Raw genomic sequence first — 6,000 nt, 5'->3', positions numbered from 1 at the left:
TCGGTTTTTCTAGAACATTTTTTTATCTACAAGGTATCAATTAAACCCAATGCATTCTACAAAGCATTCTAACCTCGAAATTCGAATATAAATTCAGCCAGCTGAAAATTTAAGGGGAAATACCTCTGGAAAAATACCTCTAAAAAAAAGTGTGTTTCTCCTTTAGGTTACAAGTAAACTTTTATCGAATATAACTATAGGAAATGAGAGATTGTATAAAAATCTTGATTTCGTAACTTCTATAAAATGTCGGTGTCCTGGCGTAGAGGTAGGTCGTCTTCCATGTGATTTGGGCATCCCGGGTTCGAGTCCCGGTTTGGGCAGGGTTGTTCCATCTGTGAGACGCATGAATGTGCCCTCCTGTAAAAAGGGTTGTGAAAGCGAATGAGTGATGCATAAGTAGCAAAGTCGTACTCTTGGCTGTAATTGGCGCTACTATAAAAACAAGAGGCGCTCCCCCTCCGGCTTAAATCGCTGTCTTCATAACAGTGGGCTTGCCCGTGGCAAGTGCCATAAGAAACAACAACTTCTATAAAATAGTTCTTTTAACAAAATATTGTAATATGAATGTTTACTTATATATAACTATAAGAAAACCAATCCCATAGCAAGAAAAATCCAACTATTTGTGAGATTATAAATTAGCACTATGGTTTTCTGTATTTCAAAGGTGTTGGTTAAAGATTGGCATTTCTGAAAAAGAAGAGACGAGAAAAGCGATGGGTGTTATTCTCGTTCTACACTTTTACTAATATTATTAAAATAAAATATTGGGAACTCAAACTTCTAGAATGGAACATTGTTATATAATGTTTTGGAATATGAATTTTTTGGAGCGCGTAATGAAGATGTGATATAGTATATTATAAGCAAAACGAAATCAATTTTTAAAAAGATGTTCTATTTATCAGTATGATGCATTCAATGCTTAAAAATTGATGCTTGCCATAATCGGGCTTTATATATGATTAAAATTTATATAAACAAATAATTTTTTAAAAAAACAATCAGAATTTTGAAGAAAAAAAAGCATCGATGAAGCTCGCTAAGCATCAGTAAAAAAAAAAAATTACTCAAAACTGTCGAGATTTTGCACCACCCTTTACACTTTGTATTTCACATGACAGCCAAAACACATTTTCAAGTTAAAATTAGTGCAGTTATGTGCGTTTTAGTGCGTTGCCTTCAAAATGGCTGCACAAAATTACCATCTCAGAGAAACATAAATATTGATCAGTATCTGGTAAAAATCCTCCGGGAAGATAAATTACATTATTAATCTGGTACTTAGTGAGATTTTTTTTCTTAGGTTCCCTAAGGCAGCGTTGCCTTTCTTCTCTTTTATTGTCATGAATCTTTCTCTCGTGATCTTGACTATAATAACTATAAGACTTAACTATAATAACAATTGCCTTCATTCTATGAAACGTATTTCCGAGACATAACTACTTTGGTAATGCACTGAAAACAAATCTATTGCCACAAAGTTTTCTAAAATATTATTGTAATTCCATTATACGTTGTGAGTTGTGCAAAGGACTATTTAAATATTGTTTGGCAAATTACATGCATCTAGATTTAGCTTAAAATTGAATATCACTAATTGATGCCATATTTTGATGGCAGTTATTTACCGATTGTATGATCGAGTCCTTAAAATATTTCATGCACATATTTGATTTTTCTGCTATCAGTACTCTTACGGTGTTGCCTGTGATAAAAAGTTTTGGAAAATTAATTTTCATTTAGTTTCTTGCCATGGTAAGACTAAAAAGACATAAGCCAATATTATGACAGCGATGAAGTAATATTTCCCTCCAACTCTCTCCTTCCATTTTCTACAACGGATATTTGCTAAGAAAAATATCTGGGCTAGAGAAATTGAAATAAATCAGCAAAAAATATTATTCTGAACGTTCTTGCTTGAAATGAGGACGAAATACTGTAATTATCATCTAATTTTTTTTAAAAAAGTTACATTAGATTGAATGTAAGAATTTTAGTTTCAATTTTTAAAATATATCGATATAATTGGTTTTAATAATTCTAATATATTCTGATTACAATCTAAAAAAAATTGGAAATAATATTAAATTAGAATATCAGATGAAAGAATATTAGGCTTTAATTTTTAAAATTTATTGGTATAATTAATTTTATCAGTACAAAGTTTATCGGTATTTTAAAAAATATATCTAAAAAAATAAGTTGATTAATGTTAGGCATTCAAAAGGGAAATATTTTTTATACTGATTATTGCTTGTTCTATCCGATGATGCACGGATTTTCCTCCCCACAATCTTTAAAGTAATATATCGTATAAATAAATTCGAAAAATCCTCCAAAGCAACACTAAATATTAAAATTTAAAAAAATTCTACATTAAATTTTAAAATTTTGGCTACACGATTCTAAATGCTATAAATTTGCACACAGCCCTTCTTTACATAAGTAAAATTTGTACAAACATCACGAAATTTTTTTTTTATTTTAACATAAAAAAAAGAAAAGAAAAAAGAATAGATTCTGAAGTAGTGCATTAAAATATAAAAGGTATAAAATATCTTAATTTGTGACTCGTAAGATTTAAAGCTCTTTTTTTAATCCTAAAAAAAAACAGATAAAGATAACAGATTTACAATATTATCCAATTTTTTCTTCTTCCTGAACTTTAAAAAATGATGAGTTTGGGATTTGTAGCAATAAAGCTGTTATCCCCTCTTCTTCCTGAGCTTAGAATAAATAGTAAAACTATTGTAATGCCTGAAAAAGGTTATAAATTATGCTGAATTTCTTTTTTATGATTGCCTTATCGTTAAATGTACGTCACAGACTAATAACCAAAAGTTGGATGTCAAAAGTTCATTTATTGCACGTCCTGATGTAGTTCAGTTAACTATAAAACACAGCTTAAACTGCCGACATTTCTTTTCCTTAGAACTGGTATATGATAAATTCGAAGATAAAGTAGGAAATAAATACATATAAATTAAAAAAAAAAAAAACCCGAAACTTTTAACTATATGTATTTGTTTAGAATCTAAACAATTAAGACTAGAATTTTGATAACAGGTATTGGAATAGAATCACTTTAGAGCTATCGATTTCATAAAAATAATTATCAATCATCACTTCTAAACTTTCGTAAAAAAAAAAAAAAAAAAACATTTTTGGCATAAAGAATATTTTTACCCCACCAAACATTTCAAAGCTACATTTTGTTAATTAAATTGGAATAAATATTATCTTTTACGAAGTGAATACAAATCTTTCTCTAAGTATAAAACTTTAAAGTGAAATACTTATTGGACATAGAATGGCAACTTTCTTGCGTGACTCTGATCTTAAAACTTTTAATCGACGAGTTTAGTTTTATTATATGAATCGACGTTCCTTTTTTTAAAGCAACACTAGGGCTGTTTCGGGACAGACTTCGTAATTTTGAACTGCGGTCAAATGATGCTTGAGCTGGCATGCCCCTCTCCGAACTTCCAAACCACACCAGCTGGAGGATGTTTGGTCTCGACTGATTTAACGTGTGCCAAATCCGCTTACACGACGGTTCTTCGATAGAATCAGCTCTCGAACCCGCAACCCACCGATTCCGAAGCCGAGATCTTATTACCAGGCTACCGCGGCTCCTTTTAACCGACAATTAGCTTAATTTAATGATTTCTAACGTCCTGTTTTAGGACAGCATAAGGACTATTTGGGGACGGACCTCATTTTGAATCACGATTAGATGACAAAGACAACATCAGGTGGCGCTTTATCTTCCAATCTTCCTTGCCACATCAGAGGGAGGACATTGGGTATTGGTAAGTTTGATATGCACCAGACAGCTCCCAAGACGGCCATTCGGTGAATTTCGGTCTTGAATCTAACACCCTCTGCTCCGGTCCGGTCATGAAACCGAAACCTCACCACTAAGCCATGGCGGCTTTTTTTTAAAAAAATTTACGAGCAGACGACATAACAATTTTATAAATATAAGAAGTAAATCAAAATTTGCTTTTTAATGAACAGTGAGGAAAAACGCGCCATGAATTTTTTGAATCTATAAAACCGAACAGGCAATTTCTATTCAAGTTGAATTCAGATCTTTTTATTGGTGATTACCACATCAGCTCGTGATATTGCAACATTGAAGATTTGAATAAAAGATATTGTGGAGTCAAATGTAATGTTGAACAACGGGTGGCAATAACTGGAATACCGTTTTGACATTCTCCTAGTTATAAAGGAAGGGTGGGGATTTACGTTGAAATTTTCTGCTGAAATTAGTCTTATTAAATCGATTACAGGATTTAAAATTTATAAAATTTAATATCTGTCAAAATATAATAGATTTTATATATTAGATTTTACAAAGTATAATAGATTCTACTAATTCTGCATAATAAACATTTTGAATTTAAATGTTTTAACTAAACAATTGGTCTTTTTTTTATTTTTAAATGAAAAATTTATATATATTATTTATTTTTCTAGTACAAAAAGAGAGTATTAGGTATATGAAATTTTCTTGACAACTGTGAAGATATGTTTTGTGATATCATATTTTCATATAGCCTTAACAGATAGATTTCCATATTAAAGCGAGTTGTATCACTTGGCAAATCAAAACAACAAAAATTTCTGACCTTTCAAATTCGCATGCTTTCTCTTAAGCTTTTAGTCAGGTGATTGGTGAAAACAAATTTCTAAAACGTTATACGTTTTACTTGCATCGTATTTAAGAAAGTATTTAAGCAAACAATTGTTCTACTTTTATTTTCAGGCGAATATTGCTGTCTGAAGAAAATGGTAAGAAAAGGAATATCAATTTTGATACTTGCGAATTGACGGAATTAAATATAAGACTTAATAGCTATTATACCTTTGTTTCTCATTGTTTTCATAGCAACGATTTATATCATTCATTTTTCATTTTGTGAAATATCATACCTATATTTCTGATCATGGATACGCAATTATTTCTTCTTATTTTCTCTACTAGCAATGAATGTGTGTGTGTGTGTGTGTGTGTGTGTGTGTGTGTGTGTGTGTGTGTGTGTGTGTGTGTGTGTGTGTGTGTGTGTGTGTGTGTGTGTGTGTGTGTGTGTGTGTGTGTGTGTGTGTGTGTGTGTGTGTATCTGAATTTTGGCGTTTTTCGGCCTTAAGTTCTGAAAACATCATTGTACAAAAATGAATTTTACACCGTTTCAAAACCAAAACTTTGTTTTTTTTAATGTTATCAGTTTATTAATCGAGTTTCTCCTGAATTTTAGAAAGCTTTTAAAAACATTTTTTTTTATTTAATTTCTTTTTTTTTTCCCTTAATTTACTAGGGAGCAATGTAATACATTGCTCCCTAGCAATTAAAACCATCTCTATTGTTTCATGAAATATTTAATGTCTGATTTTATGCAATTTTTGAAAGCCGAAGAAGAAAGATTTCGTTTAATAACTGAGTTGTGTATAAGATGAATAAAAAATGGAGTTACTATACTGCAAAATTCCGAAGTTAGATAAACCACATATCTATATTATTAATAATGCTATGGTGTTATATGACTGGTCTCCATAAGAAATATCTATGTACGGAATGAACAGAACGTATGGAAAAACAATTAAAATAACACGGCTTTAATATCTGACGGAAGTTATATTTCAACGATTTAACAGAATTAAACACAGGCAATATTCCCGGCCAATCAGCTGGTCGCCAAATGCGACTAATTATTAAAGTACACAGGCGCATGGAAGTTGAACAAGACGACAACCTATTCCTCATAGGGCAAACTCTTGGGAGAATGCATAAGAAAAATGGCGACGGATTTGTCTGTTTAGAATCTTGGTTTTTAACTCTCCGACATAAAAGAACGGAAATGTGTGGTAAAACCAAGAAAAAATGATTTCGAGTGTATCTACAATTACTTGCGCATTCAAGCGGACAACTTGTACTGATGCGTCCAAGTACAGCTATACAAGTGAACTATATACAATGAAAAACTGTAG

Source organism: Argiope bruennichi, chromosome 9 (genome assembly GCF_947563725.1).
Source record: "Argiope bruennichi chromosome 9, qqArgBrue1.1, whole genome shotgun sequence".
NCBI classification, from domain to species: domain Eukaryota; kingdom Metazoa; phylum Arthropoda; class Arachnida; order Araneae; family Araneidae; genus Argiope; species Argiope bruennichi.
This window is presented reverse-complemented; position numbering follows the sequence as displayed.